Source organism: Protopterus annectens, chromosome 9.part0, assembly GCF_019279795.1.
Source record: "Protopterus annectens isolate FY-2018-M chromosome 9.part0, PAN1.0, whole genome shotgun sequence".
NCBI classification, from domain to species: domain Eukaryota; kingdom Metazoa; phylum Chordata; order Ceratodontiformes; family Protopteridae; genus Protopterus; species Protopterus annectens.
In genome coordinates this window covers 576,037,708-576,059,058 of record NC_056743.1, presented here as the reverse complement: position 1 = coordinate 576,059,058, position 21,351 = coordinate 576,037,708, and positions in this window count along the sequence as shown.

Genomic DNA, 21,351 nt, shown 5'->3' with positions numbered 1-21,351 from the left:
ATTTGTAATGATGGCAGCACCTGTGAAGGCACAAGGCAGTGTTCTGAGTTGGTCTGACAAGAAAGCCAAGATAATGCTCTACCTGTTTAGGGATTTGTATCTGGATAATATCCAGACATGCATAAAAGGGTCTCACTGGAAAAAGATTGATATCTGTCAGGAGTTGTGTGACCAACTGTCCTCCCAGACATGGATCAACTCCTCTGGCCTCCCTTGCAGAAACAGGTACTATGACAGAAGCATAGGCCTGACCAATTGGCTATGCAGATAGATCAGGAGAAGGTGAGAATCTATTTTTTAATGTTTTGGCCATACTAACCATAACTGAAGGTATTTGCTAGAAGAAATATATATGTAACTGCAAATATGTATCTATAATGTTGTAATAAAGAAAAAGAAAGCATAAACCTACCTGTTCAGAAAACTGAAACTGTATACAAATATAGAATGTTTATGATACGTTTGTGTATAATTGCAAATGTATAAGTAAAGAAATATAAGTATGTCTGTAAAATACAGAGTACACGTACAATTATTTTTTTTCATGTATATGAATGTACATATTTATATACAAAAATTATTTGGATTGCCACATAATTTCATTTATAGTAGATATTACCTTAGTTAGTAGTTGAAACACATGAAGACCATTTTTGTAATGAAAGGATTTTGTGTAAACCATAAAATAGTTATCAGTATGAAATTCATTTATTCCACAATATTAACTGCATGTACAAGATGACTGATCTCAGTCAGGTACCACATCCTAGTCAGGATGGAGGTAGTCAAGTGAATGATCATCACATAGTTTAGAGATTGATAATCAGTTGTCTTATTTCCATATACGTTTTTAAATAATCCTCTTATATGCTTACAGTTTAAACAGAAAGTTATCAGAACACACATTTTTGCTCTGAAGTATATGTCCTGTATTCATCTGTTACAGTAACATGTTTTGTTTAATGAAGATTGATTTAAAAGGAATTGAAAATTTCCTTTCAATTGTTATATTTTGTGTGTGTGTGTACAGTTTCTATCTGAAGAAATTCCACAGAGTATTACATAAAACTACAAATTAGGTATCAAACTATAAACAGATGAAATTAGAGCCAATACTGAAAGTGTACGGGCAGAGCCAAGATGGCCAAGTGAGCACAGCATCTTTTAGAACTGCAATTTTAGATCTTAATGCAGCAAAATAATTTCTTTCATAAAATGTTACTATACTCTAACTAATAATGGTTCGACTGTTCAACTTTCGATTACTGTGGATATTTATAAGACGTTTCCTGTCACTTTTACTTGATGACTGATCTGCTGAATGAAGATGAGAAACTCTAAGCATTCCCATGCTGACACCTCTTTGAAGATGGACATACAACAAGTGACAACTACTCTTCAAGAATTATCTTTGAAAATAGATTGCTTTCAGGAGAACTTAGAAAATCTAAAAGAAAATTGTCTGAAACAAGCTGATGTTTTAAAGAGCAGTTACAACATCAACAATCCAAAATTTCTGATATTGAGATTTCTTTGAATGACATAGATAGGAGACAAAGAAGAATCTCAAACTGATTTTCTGCTAAAACAAAACACTTATCTTTTAAACAAAATAGATGATTTACAAAACAGAGAAAGGAGATGCAACATAAGAATCATTGGACTTCCAGAAAAAAAACAAAATAGATGATTTACAAAACAGAGAAAGGAGATGCAACATAAAAATCTTTGGACTTCCAGAAAAAAACAAAGGTGAGGACTTAATTTCATTTTTGAATACTTGCATATCTGAAATATTAAATTTACAGGAGGGGTTTACTTTTGGCATTGAAAGAACCCACAGAGCCATAAGTAAACCTATTATCTCTTCATCATCTCCTCCTCCAAGGTCCATAGTTATACATTTTTGTCATATCTTGATAAAGAACTAGTTCTCAAAAATGTTTGGAGAAATACCCCTTTGAAATATGAAATTAATTCAATCAGATTTGATAATCATTATTCAACTAGAAAAATGGACCTGAAGAAAAGCTGTTGACCGCTTATGAAATCTCTTAAACAAAATGGTTTTAAATCTCAAATAATCTTCCCTGAAAAGCTAAACATTCATTTGTCAAGTGGAGTTAGATTCCTTAACAATCTCGAAGAAACAATTGTCAAAAATAGCAATCTCAATTCTTCATCTGAAGATATGAATTGTTCTGCCCATCTATGAAAATATCCTCAGATAAAAATGCATGGTCTGACATGAAGAAGAAAAAAAACAACAGACTGATCTCATTTCTACTAGCACCAATAAATCCATAAGGTCATCTGTCTCCAAATAACTGATATTAAGGACCATTTTTTTTATTTTCATGCATATCTACCATATTTTTTCTTTTTTTCCCTCTTAAATTCATTTAAGAAATCTTTTATATCCACTTGTGGTAGCAGTCTAATTCAAAGTTAATGTCTAGAAATTCATCAAGTTCCTTTGTTCAGTATCTGCTGCATTATTGTTTTCCACAAAGTCTCATGAAGTTAGATTGGTTGCTAAAAAGTCATATTAGCAACGTGTTATTCTCTGCACACAGGTACATTTTTTTTCCTTCCTTTCACTTCTTATAATTTAAAGGGGGGGGGTGAAAAGTAAGAATGGAAGGAGAGAACATATATGTACTGGTATCCAAAGCTGAAGTTTTTCCCTTTTCTCAAATATATTGCATCATTTGAACTTTATGTGTTTTTTGTTGTTGTTGTTGTTATAGCTTAGTTTCTGTAAGTGGCCTTCGAAAGACATGCGTCATTAGTGGACCAGAGTTCCGCTGTGGCAACCACTAACTGGGAAAAGCTGAAAAGACAAAGACAAGTTTCTGTAATGAGTCCCATATAGTGGGTTTCCATTTTTAGGTGTGTGCACTTCTTAGTATTTTATACAACTACTAAGATGTGCTTTTTTTTTTTTAAAGTATCTTTCATGGCTATGGTTTGAATCAAGATTGCTGGGTTCAGTGTTACTTACCGTATAGTTATGGCTATGTGGGGAAATGTTTGCTGAGCGGACATGCTCCTTGGTCTTCCTTGTATTTCAGAATAGTTTGGCACCAGTTACAAAAAGAAGACAAACTTTTTTTCCCCTCTCTATTTTTATCCCTCTTACACAACTTGCACTTACCTTGGGACACACTTATCTGGAACATCTATTCTATGATTAAGTGGCTTTTGCTGTTTTAAGTTATGAGGATTTCTCAGCTATTCAACTTTCTCAGTTTCTGCATAGTTATTTGCCACACTCTCGCAATCCTTTGCAAGTCATACAAACTTCCATTACTGTTGTTGTTTTTCCCCTATATTTCATTCCAAAGTCTACCTCTAGAGAACTAAAGATCTTTTTGACTTCATAAGATGTCTTAAATGATTTATTTCTAGTTTTACTAGTAAATGTATATTTATATGAAAGTTTACTGAATAACACATTTTTTATTAGAGTTAGCATTGTATAAGAACAATACTCTTTCCTAAATGCTTATCTTCACAGACACTTGACCTTTCCATCAGTAGAACTTGCATTGCTTCCAAATAATTATCCTGGACAGCATTATTGTTAACTTATACTAGATCCTTGTTATAGCTAGAAATACACACACACTTAAAACAACTGAACATATTTAAGTAGATATGTTAAATAAAAGCCATTACTGCTTTTTGTAGTGATGATCGGTCTTGACACATACATTACATTCTATTGATTACTGAAGGTACTGTATAACAGAAGAACTGATTTATAGCAATTGTCCTGACAAAATAATATTCATTAAAATGTATTGTAAATGTTAAGAAGTATTGGGCAAAGATAAGGTCTAGGACAAAAAAGCAGAGACAAAAAGGAGATCTAGTGATACTAAGGCAGCTGCTACTGTCACATTTATGGAAACATCACTATATGACCAAAACTCAGTACAGTACCTTTCATTAGAAATACCCCCAATGATAATTAACTAAAGCAAACACATATAGGGCAAACAGTTGTGTACGTATATGAAAGAAATAGAAGTGAGGAGGCATAGGGCTACAGTGATTAGTGCTTTTCCCTCAAGATACCATGGTCTGAGGTTTGCATTCCATCTCTGAGCAAGAAATGTACGGAGTTTGCACATTTTTTCTCTCCAAGTGGATTTGCTCCCATGTCCCATAAGCATACTATTTTTTGTTGTTCTAAATTGTCTGTGGGTTTTTGTAGATGTGAATTGTGTCCAGTAAAGTACTGCTGTGCCATATAAGTTGTATCCTGACTTGTACCCATTGCTGCCCTTCTGGTTTGCAGTTCCTTGAAATGAATTACTACATGCACTTGTATACAAGTCATTCATGAATAAAGTGAGGAAGCAACTTTCAGACAAAAATAAATAAATAAATACAATAAAAAAAAACATTAAAAGTCAATCACTTATGTATACATCCAGGAGTTAGAGCTGGTGAAAGGTCGTGAGGTACGACAGTCAATAAAAGAAATTATATATATATATATATATATATATATATGTGTGTGTGTGTGTGTATTTACTTATGCTTGTTACTAGGAACAGTGGATAGGTACACTGTGGAATCATTACAGCCACAAGTCAGAAAATACAGATGAATGTGGTTAAAGTAAGACAACAGTACAGTAAAGAGAAAATAAGAATATAATGAATGAAAAACCAAAGATCAGAATACATATAAAGAAATAAGCAATATTTACAAAAAGGTCCTGCTGAAGCTTAAAATTAATATATTACACTAGTTTTAGTTGTGTGTGTGTGTTTGTGTGTGTGAGAGAGAGTGAGAGAGTATTTGTGTATGTGTATGAGTATTTGAAGTGGTTCTGTGGCCTCGTTTCATGTTTATATGTATATGTTCATATGTATATGTTTAGCAAGGGAAAAATAACTTCTTTTTCTTTCTGCTTTTCCGTGTTAGGGATCACCACAGTGGCTCACCTGTCTGCTCATGATTGGCAGTGGAGTTTTACAGTGTCAAGTTGCCAGCCCGGCGCCCAACCGTCCACAGAAGGCACACACATACACTCACTCAACACCTAGAGCCAATTTAGTGTGTCCAATCCACCTACAGCATGTCTTTGGGATGTGGGAGGGAATCATGGCACCCGGAGGAATCCCATGTGACTACAGGGAGGACATGCAGACTCCACACAGAAGGCAACCCAGCCAAGAATTGAACCGGAGAACCTCTTGCTGTGAGGCTGCAATGCTAACCACTGCACCATTGCAGCCGCCCTAGCAAGGGAAAAATAACATACGCTATTAAATATAAAAACATTATAAGTTACCCATGGTGTCTTCGCTGAATGTTGCTGAATTGTATATATGTTAAATTTGTTTGTATATGTTTTTATTATGGCAAGGGGAGATGAAAGTAGGAGAGATGTGGAAAGGATTATAATTTGTCTACATATTATTTCTATTGCTTTGTTCAATATTTCTCTCTTTTGGACAGAACATATGTTATTTTGATTTATCGTAAATAATGATAAATATTATTCATTATTTAATTATAAATGTGTTAACTTGTAACTAAATTCAGAGGAAAGAGTGTGTTTGTTATGAATGCCTTCATGTTCCTGTTTTAATGTTTAAAAAACAAATATATGAATATCAAATCTTTATAATAATTAATACTGTTCTCAATATGAAAAGCAATGAGAGCCTTTATAATTCATCTAGTAACTTATATAATTTTAGATCTGTGACAATTCAGTTTCTCATCAAATTTTTTATATACTTATGCAATTTACCTGATACTTAATAATCTTAAGACTAAACAAAAGTCTTTTTTTATTACTTTTGTTTTATGATATGTGTTTTATATTAAAGAAAGGTGGTAGGTGGAGGGAATGAAAGGGCAAAGGAGATTAAGAGGAAAATAGGAACAATAAATTGAGAAATTGCTTCTTTACTCTTACATATCTTTGTATAAACACTTTTCTTTACTTTTTACATTTGCTCTATCATATAAAGTTATACCTAGGTTATATTTGTCTTCATTTGGATTAATAAATTACTGTAGAGTTCTAACACAATTTTTTCTTGTCATCTTTCTTGGTCATAAGTTATTTAGGCAATGGCTGTTAGTCTAATAGGGCTTTTGTTCATCTATTATACTAAAAATTTTAATAATTCCATGTTGGCAATCGATACTTATTACTTGCAATTTTATTAGTTCTTTTTCTTTTTGGCCTGAATTATTAGATATTATGCTTCAAAATAATATGAGGTGCTCTGTGATTTATCACCTTTCATTGTTTTTTCTTACTCTAAGAGTGAGGAGTATAGTAAAAAAATATATACTTTTCCTTTTATAGATGGATTTAACATTATTATTTTAAAATGTTAATGGTTTAAATAATCCAAGGAAAAGATCAAATCTGCTACAATATCTAAATATTAATAAAGCTCAAGTATTTTTTTTTACATGAAACGTATTTGGAATCCCAGCAGCTTTATAATTCTTGCTCAGTCTTCTTTCAAATCTAAGAAAAAGGATGTTATGATTATTTGGAAGAAAAGTAAAGATCTCCCCCAAGCAATATACAAATATGAAAACAGGGCAGTCTTCTTTCTCTAGTGAATTGGTATTGGTTTCTTTGTATGGGTCAATTGCTTGCTAACAAGTGTTTAGACATTATATTTAATAATTATAACGACAATCTAATTATTGGTCAAGAATGTAACTGTATTCTAGAGGTATCTAAGACCAGTAATAATGGAAAACTAAGATTGTATTCCACTGTAAAAAATTCTTAAAAATGGATAGAATATGTTAATTTAAATTATTCATTTAAAAGGAAAGACCCTAGTTCTTTACTGTTTTCTCATCAGAATTATAAATATGGTACATAGACCAGAATAGATAAAATCCTAGTTTCACAAGACAATTTCTAAAATCTTAATTTTTAATGTCACTTGCTATCCTATATCTGATCATGATGTCCTTATTCTTAAAATTCATACTAATTTTAAATGATTATCATTTTTGACCAGAATACCTTATATATATATATATATATATATATATATATATATATATATATATATATATATATCTGTCTACTGTAGTCACCCAAGTCCCCTCACAGCAGTTATTTTTCCATTCATAGTGAATTAATAGTGGAAGCACAGAAACTGGCATAATCCCTGTGATTAAGGCACAACGCTACTTTCCTTCATTACTTAGTCAGACTCCTGTTACTTTTTTCTTCAGCTCTTACCTTCTATGTAGAGCTCTATATCAGGTTTCACTACCATCCCCTCACAGAATATCCTCCCCCTCCACCGCACCCTCCCTTCCACTGGAAGGCTACATTAGATACATCTAAACTATGTCACCATTTTATAAATAGTCCATGGTCTGCTGCTTCTTCTGAATCTCCCCACTAGGTCCCCTGAGAAGTGTGCACACATGTTGTTTTTTTTTGGCTTACGTATTTGCTTAGTTTTTTTTTTTTGTTCGTTCGTTTGTTTGCAAGTACTGCCTCTGTGTTATTGCTGCAATTTTGTTGTGCACTGTTTTAACCTTTGCTTCTGAATGTGGGCATTATACTGAATGTATTTAGCATAGCCTGCAGTTGTTTTCATTTATGTATTTGCTTAGTTTTTGTTTGATAGTACTACCTCTGTGTTATTTCTGCAATTTTAGTGTGAACTGTTTTAACCTTTGCCTCTGAATGTGAGCATTGTACTGAATGTGTACAAACATGTAGAGTGCATATATTGGATTATTGCAAGTGTTTTGTAGAACTACAGGTCAATCAATGGGACACATGTTAACTGAACACCCTCCCATGCTTGCTAATACTATGATGCAATTTCAATATGTACTGCATTTACTAGGGCAATGCTAACTCTGTGAACTATTCAGCATTTCCCACCATAGCTACTGGTATTTAATGAATAGACTGCCTGAATCTTTGTTGCTACCCTGTAGATTGTGCCTGCAGTAAACTACTATTTCCTCTACTATTATCTAGTATGTTTATCCTCCCTCTTTTCCCCACTGTTGAAAGCTAACACACAGCTACAAAGCCTAAAGAAATGAATGTAGCCCAGAAATGTTATTAGTGTGTTACAAGTAGGAATTAATGCTATGTTCACTTACCTGGCATGTACCTTACCTCATAACTGTATAGAACATCCTTACCTCCTATGTTCTCTACGCACATACACCCACAGCTTCCCCCAAGACAATACTTTGCTCATATATATCTATATATATATATATATATATATATATATATATATATATATATATATATATATATATATTTTTTTTTTTTTTTTTGCCTACCGACAACAAAAGTTTTTTACATCTCTTTTTGTCTCCTTTTTCATACAGCTCTACCTCTACTTCACTCATGGCTGCCCGCCCAAGTGAAGAATTTCTGAAAATTATCCTGCAAACAACTGAAGAAAAAAGGACTCACTACTGGGACTTTTACTCTCTGACATCTACTTATGTAGGTGTATTCCCTGTTAACTAATTACTGCATCTAGTTGTTAGTGCTTTTAATTAATTTTATTATATTGGCATAGTGTGCACACTTGCAAAGTCTTTTCCCCTTTTTCCATTCCCTGCCATTGCAACTAACTGCCATGAGGTGGCAGCAGAACACCACCAAACAATTGAATCTTAGCCCAGATAAGCAGCTCATCCTGTAAGTAGGACAATGCTCTACAGGTATTTAAATTCCCCAATATTTCTGCCTACTGTAAAGTCACCCAAGTCCCTTCACAGCAGTTTTTTCCCATTCATATTGAATTAAGAGTGGAAGCACAGTAACTGCATAATCCCTGTGATTGAGGCACAATGCTGCTTACCTTCATTACTTAGAATCCTGATACTTTTATTTCAGCTTTTACCTCCTAAGTAGGGCTCTACCCACTCCACTCCCCCTCACTTTGCTTGGGTGTTTTTCACTCCCCTACCCCCATTACCACCCACCCCTAGCTCATTTCCTTTATACCTAACCTGACCACACTTACACCAAACCCCCATGCCTCAGCCAGTCACATTAACAACCACTATTACCCCCTCAACCTCCTTTGCTCTTGTATTACACAAAACAAACATGTTCACCCATCAAATAATTCTAACATTAGCACTCACCATCACAGCCCATCTAACCTCACCCTACATCAACAACATTACAATTCCCAACATAAGTCATCCCACCTTAACCTCACTTCTAACAGTCACTACCTCATCTCACCCTCACTCTTTAACCATACTACCTATGACCTACACCCCTAAAAACTCCTCCATTATCAAAGCAAATCTAGTGTATCCATATGTCACTTAGCCTTCTCCAAATAACTACAAACCATAATAAACATTGTCTCTCACCTGCAGTCATCCATTTTAGTAACCTGGTAAATATGCAATGCAACAACAGCCAACTAGTGTCTGCAGTTTTCCTTGACTTATTAAAGGTATTTGATACAGTCTCCCATACAAAACTTCTAACATCACTGTCAGAATTAAAACTAACTACCCCCACTCTATTATGGTTTCAAGACTATCTTTGCCAATACCAACAAGCTGTTCAGTGGAAAAACTCACTTCCCCCCTATTTCCTTTAAAACTAGGAGTACCCCAAGGATCAGTCCTAAGACCCCTACTTTCACTATCTTCACAAAGCCACCCCTCAAGCAAACGTGGTTCAAAACGCTGATGGCTCCACCTTAATCTGCTCTGCCCCCCACCCTCCAACAATTTCACATCAAGACCCAGGAAGCCTTTACAGCCATCAAAACCTGGCTAACAAACTCCCAGCTAATAGTAAATCCTAAAAAGACCCAACTTATGCTCTTCCATCCTTCCAAAGCAGCAGTACCTACTCCCACAGTCTCTATTTCTGCTTCCAATAATACCCCCATCTCCCTGTCACACAAACCAAATTGCTAGGGGTCATTATTGACAAAAATATGAAATCTGACAAACACATAGTTCATACAATAACCAAAGTCAACAAAAAAATTAGGTACTCTTTCAGATGTAAAAACTAACCAGCAAAAGTAAAGTTACCTTAGCTCATACCAATCTTCTCTTTATCTTACTGTATGCTTCTCCTGTCATAATTAAACAAGAGCGATTTAAACAAGCTGTCAATGTGCTACAACAAAATAGCAACATTCTTGATGAATATCTGTAATAATATGGCTTGTGTTAAAATTGATCTTTTTACTTCTGAATTTATCCATTTGACTAAAGGTACTAAACAGGGTTGTTCATTATCCCCAAATATGTTTGCCTCACCACTGAAATGTTTGCCACTTGAAGTCGTATAAATCCAAATATAGCAGGCATAAACTTTCCTAATCATTATACACCTAAAATTATGGTATTTGCAGAAGACATATTATTAACTCTTCCTAATTCAAACTTCAACTCTTTTAGAATTAGAATCCTCATTAAAGTTTATTCAGTCTATTTTTGGTCTTCATTTCAACCAATCAAAATCTAAATTCATATTACTAAATAAAAGAAATAAAATTCAAATACAAAGAAATGATATTATTAGTAAACAAGTGTCATCACTTGAATACTTAGGCATAACTTTAGTAACTTCGTTAGATGATATTACAATGGTTAATTATAAAAATATCCTAAATGTATTAGAAACATGTACCTCTAAATGGAAAAAGATTATTATTTCTTGTGGATATATACTTCAATTAATAAAAATTATTTTACCCAAGATTTTATATATAATTCAAGCTCTATCTATTTTTCTAGATAAACATATTATTGAAATAAGTAAACAATTATTAAAATTACCTTGGTGTCCTAAGAAAATAGAGTATCATTTATTTGTCAAATTAGAATGGGATCCCAGAGGAATTAATTTCCCAGATAATGATACTTACATTAAGGCATCATTTTTTTTAATTATCTTAAACTGGGTGGATATTAATCATAGTTCTAAATGGAAATCCTTACACTTAACTATCCTTAATAATAGCAATGACAATTTGAAAATCTTCAATATAACTAAACATGAAAATTGAGGTTTACCTTTAGATGTACGTATTGCACACAAGTGAACAGCAATTGTGCAAAAGGCAGTCAGCAAGATTTGCAAACGCTAAATGGAAAAAGGTTTGAATGTGCAATGAGCGAATGCACAGTGAGATTCGCTCATTGCACATTCGACATTCTGGGGCAGATTGCACTATAGTGGGATCAGGAAATGGTTCCTTTCCCACTGTAATGCTATTTCAAAGTTAGAATAATAAAGTGGTGGGGTGTGCAGCTTCACACATGGTGGGTGCCCCCCTGCTTTACACTTCGTTTTTACTTTTGTTCGACATTAATGTTCAAAAAACAGCAAATCTGCTTTTCGATTTGCTGTTTTTTTTAACATTAAGGACCGTCGATGTTTACACTTTCGTGGTTTTGTGTCACTCATATGAGCACTGGAACCAATGTGATTCGAGTTTTTAAAGGTAAACCGAAAATTTACTCTGGTATTATCTTTCTAATTTCATACAATATAATGTTTCTCCTCCATCTAATTCTAATTTAAGCCTCATTGCTAAGACTTTTAAGGACACAATACACTCTCTTTATACATAACTGGTTCCTTTCTATTATCCATTTTAGTATCACTAGAATTTTTTCAGTAAAACTCATACTCTCACATTTTCCTTTTAGGAAAGTAAAAAAAAAGGTTTTCAGGCAGCGATGTTTTAAAGAACCTGAGATTAAAGATACCCAACAGCTTATTATTGAATTTGATTTAAACTCACATGATTAGTTATTATTACAAGCAGTTAAAACTTAAGCATAAAAATTATGCTTATGTCTTTTTCATTCACATTTTTATGAATATCCTAAATTGATTTTTTAATGAAATTATTAATTTATTTTATTTTATTTTATTTTACATTTGTTGACCGGGCTAGTCTAGCTGGACATATATCTGTTTTCAGTAGAGGCCCGGGGAGAAAAGCTCCAAAAATATGAAAATAATGTACATCAAAAAAGCAAAGCAAATTACAAAATACAATGGTAGGCTTGTGTAATAATGTAAGAGAAAAAATGAACAGTTAGCAAGCACAAGGCAAGTCAACCAAAAACAGCTGGTTAACAATACAAATTTCAAGGATGCAACATACTGAAGTTGGCACAATAATAACTTATAAGAAAATATCACAAGATGGTAAGACGTGCAGAAGGAAGATAAAAAAAAAAAATGTATTTAATATAATATAAAAGAAGTAACTGGCATCAAATAGTTATATGATTTAGAGGGACAGTTAGTGGATAGAGAGGGAAGGAAGGAGTGAGGGAGAAGTAATTTCAGTCGGGATTAGTACAAGGACAAAGCCACTGAGTTTTAAGATATTCTTTGATGTGTTTTTTGAATACGGGTGTGGAGTTAAGGTTAGTTATTTCTTGAGGGAGCTGATTCCAGACTTTCCCAACAGAGTTTGCAAATAATGAGTCACCAGCTTTATTGTATGATTTAGTAGAGGCTACTAGAAGTTTATTTGCAGAGCGTAGAGTAGCTAGGTTCTTATAAGGTGAGATAAGTTTTGTAAGGCTTGGGGTAGCTTCTGGGTAGTGAAGCGACTTATGAACGATAAGTAGTTGCTGATAGAGTAAGTGATTATTTAGTTCTAACCAGTCAAGTTGCAAGAGGTTGCGACAATGATGAGTTCTAAAGGGAGTAGCAGAGATGAATCTTGATATACTATTATAACAGGTAGAGAGTTTGTCAGGTTATTCTTTGATAAGTTAGTATATATAGCAGTGGCATAGAAAAGGGTAGAGATCAGGTGGGTCTGGGCAATGGTCTTTCTAGCTGCTGCTGTAAGTAAGGGTTTAATTCGGTAGAGAGTACCTATTTTTTTGTTAACTGATTTAATGGTATTGTTGATATGGTCATCAAAAGTAAGACGGTTATCAATAGTTACACCTAGTAGGCGCGTGGTCGTGTCTGGGTTAATACAAGTAGCATTATTAGAGGAGATGGTAAAGAAAGGTGTGGAGGATTTGTGAGTAGGGGTAAAGAGAAGAAGTTTTGTTTTTTTGGCATTAAGAAGAAGGGAGTGCTCCATAAACCACTTTTCAACATTGTGGAAGACTGTTTGTGTGAGGGACTGTAGGGAGGAGACATTTTAGCAGAACAGATTAAAGTTGAGTCATCAGCATATTGAATGCAGATGGCTTGAGGTGTATTCATGTGTAGGTCATTTATAAATAAAGAAAAAAGAAGGGGACCTAGAATAGAGCCTTGAGGAACTCCAATGTTTACTGGTAGTAAGGAAGAAAGGGTGTTTTCCCATAGCACTGCTTGTTGTCTGTTTTGGAGATAGCTCCTAAACCATTGAAGTGCTTGTGAGCCAAGAGAATATTGATTTAGTTTATCGAGAAGTATGTTATGGTTAACCATGTCAAAAGCTTTTGACAAGTCTAGAAATAGAGCAGAGGATAAAAGATTGTTGTTTTATTGTTATTTATGGTGTCTGTGAAAGAGAGTAAGGCAGTTGTTGTGCTATGGGCAGGTCTGAAGCCATGTTGACAATTGGCTAGTAATCTGTTTTGAAGAAGATAGTTAAGAAATTGTTTGTGAATGCATCTTTCCATAATCTTTGCTAATGGGGACAGTAAGGCAATAGGTCTAGCGTTTGAGAATTCAGTAGAGGAGCCCCCTTTATGTAAAGGAATTATATGAGATATTTTCCATATGGTAGGAATTTTCCCCTCAGAGATAGTCCTATTAATAAGTATGGATATGGGGTAGTCTATAGCTTCTGCAGCAATTTGTAGATATTCTGATGGTAGTAGATCAGCGGATGGAGTACAAGGTTTAAGTTTCTTGAGAAGTTTGTGAATAAGAGATGTAGCTACAGGTTGAAGGTGAAAGGCATTCAAGGAGGTGCTGTGGGTATTTGTCAAGTTAACTGTGGACGAGGGTAATGAATTGGCCAGGTTTTGAATGACTTCTGTAAAATATGTGTTAAAGGCATCAGGGATCTGGGTGGAATTGTTAAGATTAAAGCCTGAAGGGGTAGGAGTAGTAGGATGTCCTGGTTTAAGAAGTGTGTTAATACCTGACCAGAACTTTTGAGGGGTATGTTGAGTGGATTGTTGAAGGTGTAGATAATATTCCTTTTTGTCTGTAAGAGTATCTTTCTTAGTAGCATTTCTTAGTTGTTTAAAGAGGAGGTGATCTGATGGACATTTGGTGGCTCTCCATTTAGCCCACATTCTATTTCTCAGGACCATCTTTTTCTTTGTTTGTCTAGTTAACCATGGTGCTGTTTTGGATCTTATTCTAGTAGAGTGAAAGGGAGCATGTAAGTCAAGGATCTGTAGAAAGTTTGTATTAAAGTAGGCCACTGCTTCATTAAGTTCAAGGTGAGTCAGTTGTGACCAGTCACATGCTTTTAGTTCAGCCAGGAACTTTTCAGGATTGAAGAATTTTTTTGATCAGGATATCTTGAGTCTATGTGTAGTTGGGATATGCAATTTTTGTCTAATAACATATGTGAGCATATGGTCACTAATATTATCTGGAAGAGTTCCTGGTGTGTAGATGTCATGGTGGTTGTTAATAAGGATCCAATCTAGAGTTGTTTCTTTATTAGGTTTGTGGATTCTAGTTGGAGTGGTTATTAATTGAGAGAACCCATGGAGGTTTATGTGGTTAGTAGGGTGTTGGCATGAGCAGGTTAACCAGTCAATGTTGAAGTCACCAAGTATTATGGTTTCTTGGGATAGTTGGTTTGACAGTGAGTTAAGTAAGTTTTCAAGAATATGTATATTATTTCCAGGGGGAAGGTACAAACAAATTAGAAAGATTGATTTATTATTGTTAATTTGAAGTTTGATAGATAATACTTCAGCTCTGGATTCTAGTGATGGAACTTCATTATAGAGAGTCACTTTAAGATTAGTTTTATAGATAATGGCTATACCTCCACCTTACTATTTTGTGAGGTCACATCTAAGTATATTATAGCCAGGAGGGGTAATTTCTTGGTCTTTAGTAGAGGGTTTTAGCCAAGTTTCAGTAAGGCATAAAATATCGAATGAATGTAAGTCTAGAAGTGCATGTAGGTGGTGAGTTTTGTTATTTAAGCTTCTTATATTTAGGTGAGCTATCTGAAGGGAGTTGACACCTTTAGTATATGCTGGTGGTATTGGTAAAGAAGTATTGTTTAGATTTAAGTTACAGTTGTTATTAGGACCAGGGTTAGGATGAATATCACCATGTAGGAGGAGGTTACACTGGGGGTACAACTGGCATTTAAGGATCCTTGGTATGCTGTACAGATACTTTTTGTTTAAGTAGTATGACATATGATATGTTCTATGATATTTTGGTAGTAAAAAGTTAGAGGAAGAAGTTATATTACTATGATTGAGGAAGTAGACACAGGAGGTAGGTAAAGTTTGTTGGAGGTGAAGGTTATGTTCATGTAAAATGCTGCTTTCATAGAAGGTCATGTAATACGGTATGGATAGACAGGCTATTGTAGCAGAAAAGAGAAGGATAAGTTTGAGAGTGGTTATGAGTATAGGTGACATGGTAGTAAGTATCAAGTTAGATAAATCGGAGATAGTAAATAAGTGTAAAGGACAAGTCGTAGTGTGTTAACCTACAGTGAAAGGTGTAGATTGAAAAGGAGAAGAAGGAGAATAGATAAAGCAAACAGAAGATAGGCAGGGGTTATAGTAGATAGATAGGTACTGTATAGTAAGAGTACTGATTAAGGGTGGTTGGAGATATGGAGAAGTAAAGTGATAATGTTAAATAGGGGATGCGAGATAATGTGAGTTTGAACTAAAGGTAGAATGAGAAGATGGGTGGAGCTAGAAGAGGATGGAGAAACTAATGAGGTAAAATATAAAGGGGAGAGGTTTAGGTGTGTAGAGGAAGGTGATTGGTGGAGAGTGAAAGAAGGAGTGTCCAATTTGTAATAAGTTAAGGACCCCTGGGGGTGGGTGGGAATTGGGGGTAGGGAGAGAAGCGACACACAAGTAAGGTGAGAGCAGTGGAGACAATCAGTAAGGTGGAAGCCCAGTGCAATAGGCAGGAGGAGGGAAACCAGTGTAAGGGTATACAGGGGCTAAGGGAAAAAATGTAAGGAGGAGAGAGCAGGGACCAAAGAAAGGAAAATCAGGGAGAGAAAAATAGGGGAAGCTAGCAGGGATGGAGGTAGTGAAGAGGAGGTAAGTAGAGGGCAGATAGGACTCTCGGATAGACAAGGAAGGGTCACTAAAACGTGGAGATGGACTATGGTAGAAAATTAGTCAGGGGGATGAGGTATGGGCTGCTGGCAGAGTAAGGTGGTAGTCTAACACATCTAACCAAGTATAGGACTACTAATAACAAAACTATGCTTTTGAAAAGATCAAAAACACTGACATACAAAAACAGGTTTCTGTGGCTTTTGTCCAGGGAGGTTACTTAACCCAGGTGGATAAAACCCCCGGCAGGTTTTGGTGGGAGGATTAGGTAGCTCTTAGGATTCCCAATAGGGCACTTCAGTCTTTCAGAAAGTGAGAATAATACCTTAAGCCAGCTGGTAGGAAAAATAAAATGAACAAGTGTGAGCAGAATATTACAACATGAATATAGATTAAAAGGTGAAAATAGTTATTAAACACTACAACACTAACAGTCTAACACAACGAAGTTAGGACATAAAAATGCATAGTCTCAATCAGGCAAAAACAGTTAAACATACCAGGATAAGCCCCAGTATGAGAACAGTCTAATGATAAAATAAAAGGTACAAATTGTTGATCAGTTTATACTCAGCATTCTCTGGCATTTAAAACCCAAAATAACAGCAATTACAGAGGACAAAGTACACGTTGCACCATAGTGGCTGAAAGGAACAAACTAACATTCAGTTAGAAATCTGCATCCGCAGGCGTTTAAAAATGTTAACAGCAGTTGCTGCGGGCTATTATACATTTCTAAATAGAGGCTTTCCCTACTGGAAACTCTGAGACCTCACGCGCTAGTTCCAAGATGGCGACAAGGAGTAAATTAAGCGGGAACAAAAATATGAAACAAATACTCTTAGTATATCTGAGGAACAGACTCTAGTAGCTGCAGAGCATAATAAAGGCAACCTGAAAAAGTTATTGCGACATAGCTGGCGCGTCGGGCAAACCGAAAACCAAGTCTAGTTACAAATTATACAGATACATACAAGGACAGAAGTACTGTAAAGAACAAATAATCCCCTGTACATAGGTCAGCGCATGATAGGCAATAACAGTTTAGCGTTATTAGAATGCTGAAAGTACTAGGACACTAACTGTAATGTAAAGACCTCTGAATCCTAGTTAACCACACAGCGCTTGAACACTATACTCAACTAAAATCAGTGAAATACAGTAACTGTAAGTACAAGAACCCTTGCACTCTTCAAAAGACAATAAAAAAGCCCTCTAAACCCTACTAACTACCCAGCACTAAACAAAATGCACAATTAAATTAGATATAATATAGTCACTATAATATATGTACCTTAAATCATAATATGATATAGTCGCTATAATATAAGAACCTTAATTCAAGTAAAATGTAGTCAGTATAACATAAGAACCTTAAAACCCTTCCAAATAACAAAGAAAGCCCAAACGCTAAGGATAAACAGTACTACTGTTTGAGCAGCTGATGATGCGACAACGCTTAGTAATGAGAGCGCTAACTACCAGTGAATAAGCGACACAAGTAATCCTAAACAGTGAAGGGACCAACACGTTATTTAAGGCTACACCAGAAAAGAGATGGAGTGTAACATAGCTAGCGGTAGCACGTACCAGTGGAGTCGAGTCTGTCTCTCGGACCAAGGCAAGCAAGCACGGGGGCAAGTCACGTGCACCTACCCTAGTCGGAGCAGCGGTTAGTGCACCACAGTTAAGGCAACAACAGCAATCCAAGTAACGCAAATGCAGGCGTTAAGAAACAGAACATAAGATGCAGCGACAAAGAATAATAAATCTAATATTGAAAATAAAATACTAATACTGAGATATAAAATAAATTTAAGTGAAAAGTATTGGAATCATATTATACTGGGTAATCCTTCTCATTTATCTTCTGAGAATAAACTCCAAATGTTATCTTCTATTAAACTTACATCCTGGTGTCTTTATTGCCACATATATACATGGAAATGTTTACACAGAATATTTTAAATCCTAATAAAATGGTTAAATTTAACAATAACAATATTCACTCTTGGCGATGAACTCAGGAGTACAATGCTGACTGGATTCATGTTTTTTTAATTGTCCATTTTTAGATTAGTTTTGGTGTAATAGTGATTATTTCTTGAAAGATTTATTCTCTGACACAATTTTATTATCTAAGTCTTTAATCTTATTCAGTGTAAATGATGGTTATATTTAAAAAACACAACTTGCCGTTATTATGAACTATTCTTGCAGTTGCAAGGAAATGTATCACCAGAAAACGGAATTCAATTACACCACCTTTTGAAGTCTTCTTATCCTTATTTTGAAAGAAACCTGTTTCAGAGAGACTAAAGTTAAAGAATTCAGGATTTAACCAAAACCATTTGTTAATAATCTTTGGTTGAAAGTGATTTCATTTATCAAGTTTTATTAACAAGATCCTGTCTCTGATGGCTAAAGGAAAGTAAAAAAGAAGATTAGGAACTTAATTTTGCAGCTTTAATTGTATCTCTTATTGTTCTTAGGCCCTATATATATATATATATTGCATAGTTTAAATATTTTTTTTGTTTTTCCCATTATTCTATAATTGTTACTGTATTATTTTAATTGCTGAATATTGGGGAAAAAAAGAATAATAAAGTTTCTTTGAGCAAATACTGAAAGTGTATACTAAGATTCCAGACAACAGCTCTCTCCCAAACAGACAAGCTCTGCATGGGTCTACTTTAGATGAATGAAATGCGACTTACCCAAAACCCATTTCACCGAGATGAGAAGACCGACAGCAGCACAACACTGACATCCTAGAACATCATTTTTTCACTCTAGGTAAGTAATTGCTCAGCCATTCTGTTGAACTTTCCCTGTTACCTCCACGGTAGTGCAATCTTGGAATTGGTATATTTAGTTAGGGGGGGTGGGGTGCAGCCCCCCACATAGGGGTGTGGAGGAAAAGTCACCCACATGGGTGGGTTTGGTTTTCTTTTGTGTACATGTTTGTTTGGGATGGTGAGTGGTTAACAACAATGGTAATGTTGTTCCTATCTAGCCAAAGTCGAAATATCCTACAAGAGCAGTTACCACATAGGAGAATCACTTGATTGGTTGAGGGTGCAGGTAAGTATGAACAAAACCATTTCCATACAAAAAAAATACCAAGTAATAAATGCAGTTTTCTGTGTTTAACTGATTTCTTTATTATATATAACTTCAAGAGTATTTGTAAAAAATGGTAAAAGAAGAATTACAGTGTTTCAGCACAATATTTCAACCAAATCTATATCAATTAAATATTCAAATATAATGCAATCTCTCATGTTACTCTCAGTGGACTGCAAGTGTTAAAGCCACCGACACTCATCGTTCCCATGTATGCAAAAGCATTTCCCATACATTTTGTTTTAGCTCAATAAAAATTTAAATAAAAATAAAATTGACTGATAATAACTTGAATAATGTGCATCATTATGTGTGAATTTATTGTGTGCATTTTTTTCTTTATCTCCTCCCATTTTCTCTCTTTTTTAATTATGCATTCCTCTGTCCTTCTTTTTTTTTAATTTGTCTCAGATTTCTGTTCATTTTTTTACACAATCAAATTCCTCAGGAGCAGCCCAGTCATCTGCTTTCCATGTTGGAGAATGTTCACCCTGTGTTCACCTGGGAGTGTGGTCCTGCCGGCATCCTATAACATGGCAGCTTGGCAAGCCTCACTAAACAGGGGCTTCAGGACTTGGTTGAGGACATGGTTTAGCAGGTCATGGACAGATGCCTTCAGCCAATCAAGGCTTCTCTTCAGCAAGTAGAAGACTTGCTGCTTCTGTCACTATCTGCCACCACACTGCAACTGGTCCCTGTCACCTTCAATAACAGTGTCCTCCCCTGTAACACCATAAGGTAGTGGAAACATTTGAGGCCTTGTGGACTGGGGACATTTGTTGTGCTGCAGTCCTGTTCACCACCTTCCTTCCTGTATTCTATTTCCTGTTCTCTTACCTACTTCCCACTCCACACTACCATCTTATACAAAAAAAAAAAAAAAAAAAAAACTGGACGGGGTATATCCTAAATAAAAAAACATAGTGCCTCTCTTTCCTAGCTCTTCCAGCACAATCTTGTTGATGCTTTCCCTCTATGTTCCTCTTACTGTTATGCTTTTCCTTTGTCAATCATTCTTATCACCCCATTTCCATTCTTTTAAGAAACCTATTAGGTTGTCTATAAAAGATACCCCTATATAAAGCATTTAAATCTCTTTATTTTATTTTAATAATAATAATAAAAGCTGCACTGTCCACCACCTGTCTTTCAAGCACTGTCCACCACTTGTCTTTCAAGCACGACTGTGCACAGCCGCATTCATCCTCAGTATTGGACTACATACAAAGTCATATGATGCTTCAGACTTTCAAACAGTCCTTCACATATACTTAATGACTAACTTCAAGTGTTCATATTTTTGCCATAAATAGATATGTTCATCAAAATGCCTTCAGATAAACTTAGCACAAATACCATGCACTTACTATATTAACATATAGGTGTTTTTCATGGATAAATGTTATGCAAGTTTGAAACTCAGGACTATAAATACCACTCTAGCTCTCTTTCCACTAGCATAATTCAAGCTGAGCATACTCTAGCTACATCTCCCAAATTAACTCTACCTCCTACCATCATTCACTATCAGCTAAACTTCAAGGATTTTCCTCTCGCATGACATTGCTGAAGGTTGGTAGAGCCTATGGTGTTTTGGCATAGTTCTGGCTTAGTATCAACTAATGAATGTATGAGCCTACAAACACCACACCCAAAAAATCTACCAAAGTGCATTGGCATTAATAGTAGCTTTAGCAACAGAAGCTATATAACCCATAAAAATTAATCTTAATAATCGCTAAAAACAATGGCCAAAAAGTGAGTGAAATCCTAAAGAAAGAGTAAAGGAAGACTTATTCGTCTCACAAAAGTGATGGACTTTTATTAGTGAGATTCAATTAAATGAGTTTAGCTGCATTCACATTAATGTATTATTGGTGACAGAATGCAGAATAAAGAAGAAATAAAATAAACAGATGCCAGTGCTCTCGTAAGATAATAAAAAAGGGGCAATAAATCCCTTATTGTCATTCAATTCTTGGC